The sequence below is a fragment of the Apodemus sylvaticus genome, chromosome 17, assembly GCF_947179515.1.
Source record: "Apodemus sylvaticus chromosome 17, mApoSyl1.1, whole genome shotgun sequence".
In the NCBI taxonomy this organism is placed as follows: domain Eukaryota; kingdom Metazoa; phylum Chordata; class Mammalia; order Rodentia; family Muridae; genus Apodemus; species Apodemus sylvaticus.
This window is the reverse complement of record NC_067488.1, coordinates 37,062,416-37,078,244: the sequence shown is the minus strand read 5'-3', so window position 1 is coordinate 37,078,244 and position 15,829 is coordinate 37,062,416.

Here is a 15,829-nt window from a genome sequence, read left to right as displayed (position 1 = left end):
TTACTCCAAATTTACAAGAAAAGAAATACCCTGATTAATATTGCATACGTGTGTGTGTTTGTGTGTGTGTGTGTGTGAACAGATAAACCCAAATTTAGTGTCTACTTGTAATTGAAAGACTTAAGGGCACTAAATTTTTATGTGTCTTAAGTAATCAAGAAAATGCTTTGTAAATTATAATTAGCTCAGCTTTCTAGAATACAAAGGTTAATAATTCTGGGAGTTAGTAAGGAAACCAAATGGGAAACAACATCCCAATACTAAACAAAATCTCACCTGGAGACATTCACCTGTGTTTCAGTAAGGAAAGCAGAGAAAAGGGCTGGGGATAGTGGAGATGGAATCTCGGTATAGAGGGATCTCAATCCTTGTTTGACATCCTTCAAGTGGACAGTCATGGGTCCCTATAACTTTGTTGTGTCCATTGTAGGTTTCCCTAGTGTAGAATCTCCAGTGGTAGGTAGGTGTTGGGAAGGCTAAAGAGAGGCTGGGCGGTAGCAGAGTTAACATGAAGAATGACAAAAACAGCCAAGAGAATAGATGAAAGTGGGGGGCTTGTGGAGGGCCTGAGCATCATTAGGTCATGGATGTCCTTCCAGGAGATCTTGTTGTTCTTCTGGGTGTGGTGCTTCCTCTGTCTCCTCCAATTCTTCTGTCCTCGTTCTGCCAGCGAGGTGGGCCATCTTGGTTGGCGGGATGGTGTGGGGCATTTCTGGCTGGAACCCAGATAGGCTTAGGCTGATCCTGTGGAAAGACACAAGCGAAACCCCTCCCAGTTGTAAGGAGGGGGTCTGGTCCCTTCCAAATTCCATCCAAAGGATCTCGATATCGTACTAGGAGGTGGGGCGGGGCAGTTAATTTTGGTGTGTGCCAATGGAGGGAGATAGGAGGATGTTTGAAGTTTTTGATGTTAAATATGTTTAGGGTAGTCAGAAACATAATTAATTGTACATTAGGGGATAGGTGGTCACCTTTTGATTTAGGAATTGGGCCTTTAGGGTTTGATGTGTTCTTTCTACTATTCCTTGGCCCTGGGGGTTGTGGGGGATTCCCATATGTTAGGCAATCTCCCATTGTGTGCAGAAGGTTTTGAATTGACATCTAGTAAAGGCAGGGCCATTATCAGTTTTTATCTGTTGAATGCCTATCATGGCAAAGGTGGAGAGCATATGGTGTATCAACCTTTTTGAGTTTTCACCTGTTGGGCTGTAGCTAATATGAAATGCCAGTTTGTATCTATGGTAACAAAAACATGTTTCTGTCTACCAAACTGGGGAATTTGGGTGACATCAGTTTGCCATAAGGCATTGGACTTAAGGCCTCGGGGATTGGTACCGATCATTTGTAAAGCTGGGGTGATAATGAGGGATGCACAAAAGGAACACGTCTTTATTATCTTTTGGAGTTAAGCAAGAGGGATGTGGGAGAAGCGGGCATGAAGCCCCTTTATGTTTGTGTATGTGCATGAATAAAACTTATCTGCTTATTCTGTGGAGGCCATGAATGTCCCTGTTAAGACAGTTTGGTCAGCGAGTGTATTTCCCACAGATATGGGACCTGGCAGATGACTATGAGATCAGACATACCGAATGTAGATGGGGGAGTCTCTTTCCTATAGGAGGGTAGAGAGCTGTATGAGTAGAGGGGAATGTGGGTTGGCATCTAGTTTTATGAAGGATCTTGACAACCAGGGGAGAGAATTGACAGCATAAACACTGAAAAGAGGTTAAGGGGGCCCTTGACTTCTTTCAGAGCTAAATAGATGGCATATAATTCTTTATGTTGGGGCGGGGGGGGGGGGTGATTGGGTAGCTCTTTGAATTGGAGGATAGGGTGTTCATCCTCGGGGAAGTAGTATATTACTGCTGCAGCTCCCCTCTTTTCCCCCTCAAGGGGGCTCCTGCTAATGGGTCCTTTTGAGAATAGTTTGGGGAATAGACATCAAAACAGAGGGATGGCAGACGCCCATTTTACTTCAGGATAATGGTTGTCAATTTGTCCTGAGAATCCTATTAAGCTGATAGCAAAGTGGAAGTGATTTTTGAACAGCCAACGTTCCATATTGAGACCCTATCTCAAAAATAAAGATAAAGCAATTGTAACTTTGATTTTCTTGTTTTTAATAATTCTTTTATAAAAGTGATTCATAGTGACTATCCATCATGTGTGTAGCTTCCTATAATTACCAGAGTCAGAAAGAGGATCAAGTCCAACATAAATGTGTGGTCCATACTGCCATTACCTGCTTGGCAGTTTTGCAACATTTTTAACTCAGATTTGAGCATTTCCACAGCTATCCCCACTACTCCTGCAGAGACTTTGTCCTATGGTAAATGAGTCAAAACTTCTTCACACGGTCTATTGAGTGTTTAGTTCAGGAATAGTTTCAGAGTCCTCAGTGTAGTGCACACAATTATCTGGTCAATAGTTTGCAAATATCTTTGTAATGGTTTCTGTTCTTTAAAGTTAAGTGCTAGGATTATAACATATTGATGTAATGTGTGATTACAATGCATTCATGAAACCCTCCATCAGATTCCTTTAGCCCTACCATGAAATTTAAATTTAACAATTTATAAAATCACCACTTTGCCAAAGCCCAATAAATACGGCACATAAATATAAGTTCATCAACTAACGTTTCCCTTAGTCTCCCTTGCAGCATCTGAAGACCAGTAGATGACCACTGCAGGAGCCCACCTTCTGGTATCTTTATCTCTGAAACAAACTCACCATATTTAATTCTTCCAAAGCATCCTGCTTTTAATCCTTTGTCTCCAGGATCTTCACCAACCCTAAATCTGACAGAGGGCTAATATCTAATATATACAAAGAACTCAAGAAAGTAGAACCCAGAGAACCAAATAACCCCATTAAAAAGTGAAGTACGGAGCTAAACAAAGAATTTTCACATGAAGAACTTCCGAGAGCTGAGAAACACCTTAAGAAATGTTCAACATCATTAATCATTAGGGAAATGCAAATCAAAACAACCCTGAGATTTCACCTCACACCAGTCAGAATGGCTAAGTTCAAAAACTCAGGAGACAGCAGGTGTTGACGAGGATGTGGAGAAAGAGGAACACTCTTCCACTGCTGGTGGGATTGCAAGATGGTGCAACCACTCTGGAAGTCAGTCTGGTGGTTCCTCAGAAAACTGGGCATGTCACTTCCTGAGGACCCTGTTATACCACTACTGGGCATATATCCAGAGGATTCTTCAGGATGCAATAAGGACACATGCTCCACTATGTTCATAGCAGCCCTATTTGTAGTAGCCAGAAGCTGGAAAGAATCTAGGTGTCCTTCAACGGAGGAATGGATAAAAAAAATGTGGTATATTTACACAATGGGGTACTATTCAGCCATTAGAAACAATGAATTCATGAAATTCTTAGACAAATGGATGGAGCTGGAGAACATCATACTAAGTGAGGTAACCCAGTCTCAAAAGATCAATCATGGTATGCACTCACTGATAAGTGGATATTAGCCTAGAAACTTTGAATACCCAGGACATAATCCACAAATTAAATGATGTCCAAAAAGAATGGAGGAGTGGCCCCTGGTTCTGGAAAGACTCAGTGCAAGAGTATAGGGGAATTCCAGAACAGGGAAGTGGGAAGGGGTGGATGGAAGAATAGGGGGACGAAAGAAGGCTTATGGGACTTGCAGGGAGTGGGGACCCAGAAAAGGGGAAACCATTTGCAATGTAAATAAAAAAAATTTAAAAAAATCCTTTGTCTCCAAGTTTGCTATTTTTCCATAATGAATGCCCCACTTTCTTATTAGTCTTGCATGGTTATCCACTCTCAGCTCCAAGTGTGACCTATTCAACCTTGAATTCTTTCACTCAATTCAAGACAGAAATCATGAAGAGACAATAGTCATCCCAATGAGGCATTATTGGGGGTATATGAGGGAACACTAGGGAGCCCATACCCAGGTAAGGTATTCCAGGACTGGTTCCTGGGAGCCTTGAGGAGAAAGGTCATGGAACCAATGGGCAGGCTCCCACTTTGACAGTGAGCCTTTGCACATGATCTTAGGGTGTCTGCAGGTCTTGGCCTGTGTTCTGCACACCAAGAATTACGTGCAGTATGGGAATGTTGAGTTTGGCTACATGCTCACTAAAAATAAAGGTGTCTACTGCCACCAGTGAGGTCATGATCCTGTCAAGTTCAGACATATTGGATATGTCTGGGGTTGAGGGAGGGTTATAAAAGAGAGTCTGAGGAAGAAAGAAACATGTGCTCCTGAACCTGGTCATTACAGAAGAAAATTTTTAATGGAGTTTGCCTTAGGATATGGTGACGAATCAGGGCTATCCCTGATCTACTTCAGTTACTGATTGGTTGGCATTTAATTGTTCCTGCTAAAAATCCTCTTCTAAAAATCTACTGTGAAGACTTTGCTTAAGTTCCTGTGTATTCATTCCTCTATGTTCACTGAACTATGTATGTCAGAGTAACTCAGTGACACTAATTGTGTTATGTGTAGAATACATTTTAATTGATATTTTACTTCTCAGGTAAAGCATGTGGTTAGTAATAGGGATGGATGGGTGGATGGATGGATGGATGGATGGATGGATGGATGGATGGATGGATGGATGGGTGGGTGGATGGATGGATGGATGGATGGATGGATGGATGGATGAGTGGATGGATGGATGGATGGATTTCTTGGCCAAGTGAATGACACAGTACCTTGATGTAACCGAATAAGAACTGACAAGAGAGTCAGTTCCTGACAAGAATGTCCTCTTCATATTGCCAGATTGTTTTGAATTTGTCTATGTGTGAAGAGGAGATCCAGCACACTTCCCAGAATGCAGTCATAACAGAGCTGGCCTTAAGGAGTGGTCCAGCATGACTCATAGCCTTCTCACCATATCTGGAGCCATATATTTATAGCTAATGCAGTGGGTTTTTTATTTGGTAAACTGTAAAAAATAAATGGTTTTATGAAGGCCAAACAGAAGACTAATGGAAAGGTCTTTAATAATTAATTTTAAAGAAACTTACAAAAGACAACTCAGCTATGAAGTTTTAGAAACTCTTATGAGTGGAAGATACAACCTGTTGGGTTGTTTGGGGATCCACTGAGGGTGGTGTGAGGACAACCCTTCTCTTGTCCACTGTTTCTCTTTTAAATAGCTCACCATATGCTTAGAAAGAGAGTGCTATTCGAGAAGCTACACAATATGAGAGTCAACTAAAAGGTTACCATGTTATTTATTGCATAACACGTTTCAAAATCACTCTTAATGTTTAGTTTCTGTTTCCCTCATTAGCACATTATTGTTCCCAGATAGTGATTACACAACAATGAGAAAAGAGCTGCTGGGTCACTTTCCTTTCTTTAGGTAATTCTGTTGATGGGTCTTAGTGAATCCCCTCAAAAAACGGTAGAACACAAAATTTAAAACCCTAGCAATTCCTCTACACAAGAGAAAAAGGAACTTGTATTTATTGAATACCTACTGTATCTTAAACACCATTATTTGCTTTTTCATGAAGTGGCTTAGGAAATCTTCATGACTATCATTTTATAGAGGAAGAAATAGTCTTGGGAGGTTAAGCAGTCTTTCCACCCACACAACATGGGGCACAGCTAAGGATCATTCTAGGTACATGTGACTTTAAACTTCATTCTTTCAATAATATTACTGTGTTTCAAAAACCATATTGTGAGAAATCTTGCTGACAAAGCTAAGTGTATCACAAGGTGCAAAAAGAAATACTCTTAGATGTAGATGTCAATTTCCTCTCTAGCTCCCTTGTTCATTACCCTTTGGAACAAGTAAGGAAACCGCTATTCCATCCCCCAAGCAGGCCCTCCATTTTTGTATTCAATGCCCAGATTTATATCAATTAAATAAGATAATTTGCATTGGGATAAGAATTTCAGACTTCACAAAGAATTTGCAACTTTGTTTTTCTTCTCTGTTTGACTAAAATTAAAATCCATTTAGGTTAGTGACTTACCTAAACTCACACAGCTAATTAATAGGAAAAGGCTTTCAACTAAATCTAGAATTTGCTGACCATACATACTGTTCCCAGTTCATCAACAAGTAAGAACGTGTGCTTTGTTTGCTGAGGATGGGAAAGGATTTCACTCTTTCATGTGCTGCTACTTTTCTGAGTGAAGCTCATCTCTCTAAGGCATAAAATGCATTAGGTGTTCACAGTCCTCTCCATATCCTCTGGTAATTATCTGAATGTGAAGACGTCAATCTCCACCTTGAACTATTCCACAAATGAGAACCAGGAGTATAAGAAAGTGGTTAGAGCATCTTTATTCATTCTCAAAAATATGAAAGTCGGCCTCAGCACAGTATAGGAAGCCAGATTAGAGCTCCAGCTGAGGTGGGGTGGAGGCTGCCAGCCTCACTGAGATCTCTTAAGTGGTGTAGGTTCATCAGCTACATAGGTTTAGCTGTTTCTACAAGATTCCAGAGTAGGAAGGGAGAACATGTAGCAGTATATAAATATTTTTTTCCTCACTTTACAAAATTTGAGCAGAAGGAAGAAGGGTGACTTTCAGATTTGTCCATACTCAACCAGATGAAATGGCAAAGAAGGAAGAACATTTATTTGGGTTGCACAAGCTGGGATCAAACTGTCTACATGCTTGAGTTTCGCTTTTATCTAAATCCGGCACTGTAGAACCACAGAACCCAGTTCAGTGATTTAAGACAGGATACAAGGGGAGAGGAACCTGATTCTGAGTAAGGACATCAGAAACAAGAAGTATCAGCAACAAAGAGAGGGCTTGCTGAAACATATTTAACATTGCCACTCGTGAAAATACGTTTAAGCATATGGCTCTCAGCATTGTAGCTTTTGCTATTTCAAGTAGTGCTGAAGATGGCAGAAACAGTTGAGTCTTAAAACCTAGCATTCATCATATTTCTTCCAGATTATTGATTCTTTCCCATCTCTATGTTGCCTTTAATATGAACATGCATACTTGACATGCAGGACCTTTCTGAATGTAAAGAATCATTCCTTAATCTATTCTAATTGTTTTTCCACATTTATAGGCATTGGAGAAAATAGTCATAGAATTTTTTTCTTTTGAGTACTCAAATACTTCATCATTTGGATCAAACTTCCCATTTAGAAAGGAATAAAAAAATAGATGGGAAATGTTCTGTGGGACCTAATGAAAGGCACAAAATGAGGAAGGTAAGCCCAGAACTTGCTGTTGCCTCTTCGGTCTTGGTAGTATTTGCAAAGCTAAAGAGAACTGTCACTTCTTTTTTTAATTTAATTTTATTTTTTAATTGTTTTATTTATAGCCACATGTTGCTCCCCTTCCCAGTCCCCCTCTCCAAGAGTTCTTTACCACATCCCCCTCCTCTTTGCCTCTGAGAGTGTCCTCTCTCCCACTTTACCCCCTCCTCCCCATTGCGCTTCCCTGGGGCATCAAGTCTCTACAGGATTAAACACATCCTCTCCTACTGAGGCCAGACAAGGCAGTGTTCTGCTATGTATAGCTGGGGGCCATGGACTAGACCAGTATGCTCTTTGACAGGTGGCTTAGTCTCTGGGAGCTCTGAGGGGTTTGAGTTTAGTTGATACTGTTGGTCTTCCTGTGGGGCTGTCCTCCCCTACAGCTCCTTCAATCCAAACCCTAACTTTTCCATAGAGGCCCCCAACCTCAGTGCAATGGTTAGCTGTGAGTATCTACATTTGTCTCAGTCAGCTGCTGGTAGAGCTCCTCAGGGGACAACTATGCTAGATTCGTGTCTGCAGGTCAAACATGGTATAAGTAATAGTGTCAGGATTTGGTGCCTGCCCATTGGATGGATCCCAAGTTAGGCTGGTCACTGGCTGGCCTTTCTTTCAATCTCTGCTCCATTTTTGTCCCTGTATTTCTTTTAGACAGGAAAAATTCTGGGTCAAAAATTTGAAAGTAGGTTGGTGACCCCATCCCTCCATTGGGGTCCCTGTCTACTGGAGGTGGGCTCTTCTGGTTCCATCTCCCCACTGTTAGGCATTTCAGCTAAAGTAGTCCCCATTAAGTTCTGGAGCCTCTGACATTCAAGGTCTCTGGAACTTTCTAGAGGTTCCTGCCCCCTCTACTTCCCACAGTTGCATGTTTCCATTTATTTTCCTGGACCTCTGAGCTTCTTCCTGTCTCCCCCATATCTGATCCTACCCCTATTCTCCCCTCCCCTCTCCCACCAAGGTCCCCCTTTCCCTCTTCCTTCCCTCCTGATTATTTTGTTCCCCCTTCTAAGTGGGATTGAAGCGTCCTCATTTGGGTCTTCCTTCTTGTTAAACTTCTTACTGCCTGTCCTATCATGATGTCCTCATTTTTAATAGCTGAATAGTATTCCATTGTGTAAATGGAATTTACTGTATTTTCTGTATCCATTCTTCGGATTAGAGACATCTGGCTTGTTTCCAGCTTCTGGCTATCACTGATAAGGCTACTATGAGCATAGTGGAACACATGACCCTGTGGTATGATGAGGCACCTTTTGGGTATATACCCAAGAGTGGTATACCTGGGTCTTCAGGTAGATCTATTTCCAGCTTTGTTAGGAACCTCCAGATTGATTTCCAGAGTGGTTGTACCAGTTTGCAATCCCACCAGCAATGGAGGAGTGCTCCTCTTTCTCCACATCCTTGCCAACATGTGCTTTCACCTGAGTTTTTGATCTTAGCCATTCTGATTGGTGTGAAGGTGGAAGGAATCTCAGGGTTTTAATTTACATTTCCCTTATGACTATGAATGTTGAACATTTCTTTAAGTGCTTCTTGGCCATTCAAGATTCCTCCGGTGAGAATTCTCTGATTAGCTTTGTTTAGATATGTACATTGAATCCCTGATCTTTCCAAGACTTTTTTTTGGGGGGTGGGGATTTGATTTTTTTCAAGACAGGGTTTCTCTGTATAGCCCCGGCTGTCCTGGAACTCATTCTGTAAACCAGGCTGGCCTCGAACTCAGGAATCTGCCTGCCTCTGCCTCCCAGAGTGCTGGGATTACAGGCATGCGCCACCACCGCCCAGCTTTTCCAAGACTTTTAATATCAGGGGGTATTGGATTTTGTCAAAGGCTTTTTCATCATCTGAGGTGATTGTATTTTTTTTCCTTCAGCTTGTTTATATAATGGATGTCTTAGTCAGGGTTTCTATTCCTGCACAAACATCATGACCAAGAAGCAAGTTGGGGAGGAAAGGGTTTATTGAGCTTACACTTCCACATTGCAGTTCATCACTAAAGGAAGTCAGGACTGGAACTCAAGCAGGTGAGGAAGCAGGAGCTGATGCAGAAGCCATGGAGGGATGTTTCTTACTGGCTTGCTTCCCCTGGCTTGCTTAGTCTGCTCTCTTATAAAACCTAAGAGCACCAGCCCAAAGGTGGTACCACCCACAAGGGGCCCTCCCCACTTGATCACTAATTGAGAAAATGCCCCGCAACTGGATCTCATGGAGGCACTTCCCCAACTGAAGCTCCTTTCTCTGTGATAACTCCAGCCTGTGTCAAGTTGACACATGAAACTAGCCAGTACAATTGACCCCTTGTCAACTTGACACACAAACACATCACTATTAAGCCTCAACCCTTACTTTCTTATTCATCCCCAAGATCTAAATTACTTTAAAAGTCCCACAGTCTTTACATATTAAAAGTTCAATCACCTTAAAATGTCCAATATCTTTAAAATTCAAAGTCTTTTAAAAATTCAAAGTCTCTCAACTGTGGGCTCCACTAAAATACTTTCTTCCTTCAAGAGGGAAACATATCAGGGCACAGTCACAACCAAAAGCAAAACTCAAACTCCAATACTTCAATGTCTGGGATCCAACTCATGATCTTCTGGGCTCCTCCTAGGGCTTGGGTCACGTCTTCAGCTCTTTGTAACACACAGCTTGTCTTCTAGGCTCCAGCTGCCTGTACTCCACCGCTGCTGCTGTTCTTGGTGGTCATCACATGGTACTGGCATCTCCAAAACAGTGCTATCTTCCACTGTAATTATACTTCACCAATAGCCTCTCATAGGCTCTCATCAGGGTGACAAGCCTCTGCTCCTATGCATGACCCCTTCAAGTCCTGGGCCATCAATTGCAACTGAGGCTGCACCTTCACCAATGGCCTTCCGTGGCCTCTCACTGTGCCAAGAGCCTCAGCTGCTCTTCATGACCCCTTCATGCCTTCAAAACCAGTACCATCTGGGTGACTCTTACACAGTACCAAGTCCAGCCACAGCACAAAATACACCTGTGGCTATCTCTGGAACACACTCTCTGTGCTCTCAGAAAACACTTCCAAGAAGATTTCATCTCCGTGATGCTGGTCTCTTCTTAATCACCGCTAATTTCTTAGCTCCAGCTAACCAGCATCAATAGTCCCAGTAACACAAAGGTTTGCTTTAGTGGTTCTGGTATCTTGTTACTCACAGCTGATTCTTCAGCCCCAGCTAACCAAAACCACAGAATCTTCACAATCAAAACATGGCCACTGTAAGAGTCTTTTAATCTTCCCTCTGAAATTTCACAAGCCAGGCCTCCATCTTTTGCACTGTTCTTAACATTGTCTTCCAAGCTCCTACAGAACTTTTCACAGCTTTTCTAGCTCAAAGTTCCAAAGTCCTTCCACAATCTTCCCCAAAACCTGGTCAGGTTGACACAGGAATACTCCACTCCTGGTACCAATTTGTCTTAGTCAGGGTTTCTATTCTTGCACAAACATCATGACCAAGAAGCAAGTTGGGGTGGAAAGGGTTTATTGAGCTTACACTTCCACGTTGCAGTTCATCACTAAAGGAAGTCAGGACTGGAACTCAAGCAGGTGAGGAAGCAGGAGCTGATGCAGAAGCCATGGAGGGATGTTTCTTACTGGCTTGCTTCCCCTGGCTTGCTTAGTCTGCTCTCTTATAAAACCTAAGAGCACCAGCCCAAAGGTGGTACCACCCACAAGGGGCCCTCCCCACTTGATCACTAATTGAGAAAATGCCCCACAGCTGGATCTCATGGAGGCACTTCCCCAACTGAAGCTCCTTTCTCTGTGATAACTCCGGCCTGTGTCAAGTTGATACACAAAACTAGCCAGTACAATGGATTATATCAATGGATTTTTGTATATTGAACCATTCCCACATGTCTGGGATGAAGCCTACTTGATCATGGGGGATGATGTTTTCAACATGTTCTTGGATTTGGTTTGCCAGATTTTTATTAGGTATTTTTATGTCAATGTTATTAGCAAAATTGGTCTGAAATTTTCCTTCATTGTTGAGTATTTGCGTGGTTAAGGTATCAGGGTGATTATGTCCTCAGAGAATGAGTTTGGCATTATTCCTTCTGTTTCTATTTTGTGGAATTGTTTAAGGAGTGTTGGTATTAGCTCTTCTTTGAATGTCTGGTAGAATTCTGCACTAAAACCATCAAACCCTGGACTTTTTTTGGTTGGGAATCTTTTAATGACTCTATTTCCTTAGGGATTATAGGGCTGTTTAAATAGTTTACCTGATATTGGTGTCTGATACAGTAAGTGGTATATGCCTAGAAAATTATGTTTCATTAAGATTTTCCAGTTTTGTGGAGTACAGGCTTTTCAGGTAAGACCAAATGATGTTTTGAATTTCCTCAGTTTTTGTTGTTGTCTGCCTTTTCACTTCTGATTTTGTCAATTTGGATATTGTCTCTGTGCCTTTCAGTTAGGCTAAGGGTTTGTCTATCTTGTAGATTTTCTCAAAGAACCAGCTCTTGGTTGTGTTGATTCTTTGTATTGTTCTCTTTGATTCTAAATGATTGCTTTCAGCCCAGAGTTTTACTATGTCCTACAGTCTACTTCTTTTGGTGTGATTGCTTCTTTGTGATCTAGAGATTTCAGCTGTGCTATTAAGTTGCTAGTATGAGAATTCTCCAATTTCTTTATGAAAGCATGTACTACTATGAATTTTCTACTTCCTACTGCTTTTATTGTGTCCCTTAAGTTTGGGTATGTTGCGCCTTCATTTTCATTGAATTCTAGAAAGTCTTTAATTTCTTTATCTCTTCCCTGCCCAAGTGATCAAGAGTTGTTCAGTTTCCACAAGTATGTAGCTTTCTGCTAACCGTGGTAGTCTGATGAGATGCAAGTGGTTATTTCAATCTTCTTGTATCTATTGAGGCTTACTTTGTACCCTATTATATGGCCAATTTTAGAGATGATTCTGTGAGGTGCAGAGAAGGTATATTCTTTTGTTTTGGGGTGAAAGGTTCTGTAGATATCTGTTATATCCATTTGTTTCATAACATCTGTTAGTTTCATTGTTTCTCTGTTTAGTTTCTGTTTTGATGACCTGTCCATTGGTGAGGGTGGGCTGTTGAAGTCCCTCACTATTATAGTAAGGGGTTAAATGTATGATTTGAGCTTTAGTAAAGTTTATTTTTTATTGTTTTTGTTTGTTTGTTTGTTTGTTTGTTTGATTTTTACAAATGTGAGCCTTTGCATTGGGGGGATAGTCGTTCAGAATTGAGATAACATATTAGTGGGTTTTCCCTTTGATGAGTTTGAAGTGTCCTTTCCCATCTCTTTTAATTATTTTTCACTAAAAGTCTATTTTATTATAAATCAGATAGCTTCCTCATTGTAGGGAAATCGAAGGAAGGTAGGTGGGAATGGGTTGGATAGAGGAACATCCTCATAGAATCAGGGGAGGAGGGATGGGTTAGGGGTTCCCTGGGGGGGGTGGGTAACCAGGAAAGGGAATAATGTTTGAAATGTAAATAAAGAATATATTCAATAAAAAAAAGAAATTAGAATGGCTACTCTAGCTTGTTTCTTGGGTCATTTACTTGGAAAACCTTTTTCTAGCCCTTTATTCTAACATAATGTTTTTAATCACTGAGGTTTGTTTCATGTATGTAACAGAATAATGGCTCCTGTTTACATATCCAGTCTGTTAGCCTGTGTCATATTATTGGTGAATTGAATCCATTGATGTTGAGAGATGTTCGTGACCAATAATTGTTAGTTCCTCTTCTTTTGATGGTGCTGGTGATACTGTGTCTATGTGATTCTCTTCTTTTGGTCTTGCTGTGAGATTATTAATTTCTTATGTTTTCTTAGGTGTAGTTACCCTCCTTGTGTTGGAGTTTTCTTTCTAGTAGCCTCTGTAGGGCTTGATTAGTAGTAAGATATTGTCTAAATTTTTTTCCATGGAATATCTTGATTTCACCATCTCTGGTGATTGACTATTTTGCTGGGTATAGTACTCTGGGTTGGTATCTGTGGGTCTTAGGGTCTGCAAGACATCTGTTCAGGATCTTCTGACTTTTAGAGTCTCCATTGAAAAGTAGGTAAAATTCTAATGGGTTTGCCTTTATATGTTACTAGGTCTTTTTCCCTTGAACATTTTAGTATTCTTTCTTTGTTCTGTACATTTAGTGTTTTACTTATAATGTAGTCAGGATTTTCTTTTCTAGTCCAATCTATTTGGTGGTCTGTAAGATTCTTGTATATTTCTAGATATGTCTTTAGGTTAGAGAAGTTTTCTTCTATGATTTTGTCCAAGATGTTTTCTGGCCCCTTGAACTGGGAATCTTCATCCTCTTTTATTCCTATTATTCTTAGGCTTGGTCTTTTCATAGTGCCCCAAATTTCCTGAATTTTTTGCATTAGAAACTTTTTAGATTAGGAATTTTTGATACATGTATTAATTTCTTCTATGGTATATTTTATGCCTGAGATTCTTCCATCTCTTGTAGTCTGTTGGTAATGTTTGAGTATGTAGTTCTTGTTCTCTTTTCTAGGTTTTCTATCTCCAGGACTGACTCCATTTGTGTTATCTTTATTGCTTCTATTTCCATTTTTAGTTCTTGGACTGTTTTATTCATTTCTTTGACCTGTTTGATTCTGTTTTCCTGTGTTTCTTTAAGAGATTCATTTATATCCTCTTTATAGGTCTCTATAATCTTCATGAGATGAGATTTAAGGTCATTGTCTTGCTCTTCAAGTACGTTAAGATATCCAGGGCTAACTGTGATAGCTGAGCTGGGTTCTGATGGTGCCATATTGCACTGGCTTCTATTGATTATATCCTTGTGCTTGCCTTTTGACAAGTTGTTTTCAAGGTTGTGTCTTGTGATGACACACAAGGTAGTCCATGGAAGTATAAAGCCTCTAGGACTAGTCCTGGATAGCTGCAGACATCCCTAAAGCAGGCAGAGCTGTGGGCTGGGGTGTAGAGTGCAGATCTTTGATTGCATGTAGAGGTATAGACCTGAAGGAAGATGGAGCTCCAGAAGGGAGGGGTAGAGCTCAAGGCTGCTAGACTTGCTGGGGTCCCAGTAGGTAGAGGTATTGGGGAAGAAGTGTTTCACCTGGATGTACCAGGTTGAACCAGACCTCCTGGGAGGCAGGCAGAGAGCTGTGGGGTGGGAAATGGTGTGCTGATCCTCCATTGCAGGTGCCAGCTCTTGCTGGCAAGGAGGCAGGATAATGAGAACACTCCTCCATTGCTGATGGGAGTGGAAAATTACATAACCGAATGTACTTGGAAATCAATTGACAAGATCTCTCAGAAAACTGGGAATAGTTCTACCTCATTCCTGGGCATATGCCCAAAAGATGCCCCACCACCCCACAAGAGCACTTGCTCAACTATGTTCATAGCAGCTTTATTTGTAATAGACAGGAACTAGGAGCAGCCTAGATGTCCCTCAACTGATAAATGGATAGAGAAAATGTGGTTCATTTACACCATGGAATACTACTCACCTGTTAAAAACAAGGATGTTGCCGGGCGGTGGTGGCACACGCCTGTAATCCCAGCACTCTGGGAGGCAGAGGCAGGCAGATTTCTGAGTTCGAGGCCAGCCTGGTCTACAGAGTGAGTTCCAGAACAGCCAGGACTATACAGAGAAACCCTGTCTTGAAAAAAGCAAATCCAATAAATAAATAAATAAATAAATAAATAAATAAATAAATAAATAAAACAAGGACGTTATGAATTTTGCAGACAAATGGATGGGAATAGAAACTATGGTGCTGAGTGAAGTAACCCAGACCCAAAAGGACACGCATGGTATGTATTCACTTATAAGTGGATAGCAGCCCTAAAGTAAAGGATAATCATGCTACCAGCCACAGACCCAAAGAAACTGAATAACAAGGAGCCCAAGAGAGGATGCTTGAACCTCACTGAGAAGGGAAAACGTTAATGTGATTCTTATTGACTGACAGATCATTCCACAAAGATGCCTTTGCTTGGGGAAGGATGATTATTGTTTTCTTTCTGTTCCCATGGCTCTTCCCAGAAAAAGGAAGATCAAGAAACTCAGGGTCAGGAGTAAAGTTGAGATATCATTGTCACTTATGTCCTGAGAAGCCCAGGAAATAAGACCTTTTTATGTTTTAGTTTTTTTTCTCTGTCAGTCCAGTTAACAGTACCTGTCTGACTGACTAATGCTAATGTTATTAGCATTAACAAGGGAACTAAAGTATATGGTGAAGTTACGGTCTTGTTTAGATATGTTCTTAGAATAATTAGATTAATTTTACATTATCTCTTTATTAAAATTTATTTTATTTTTTCATTGAAAAAAATCATACAATATTTTATTATCACACCTTTCCCCCCCTCAACTCTTCCCAGACCTCCCTACCCACCTCACTCTAAGCCCCTTCTTTCTCTCTCTTTAGAAAACAGGCCAGTAGTGGGGAGCCAGGAAAGGGGAAATCATTTGAAATGTAAATAAAAAATATATCGAATAAAAAAAGAATTAAATATTTAATCAATATTTAAAAAGAAAAGAAAAGAAAACAGGCCAGTAAAACAACATAAAACTAAATGACAAGAAATTCTCTCACACACATATTC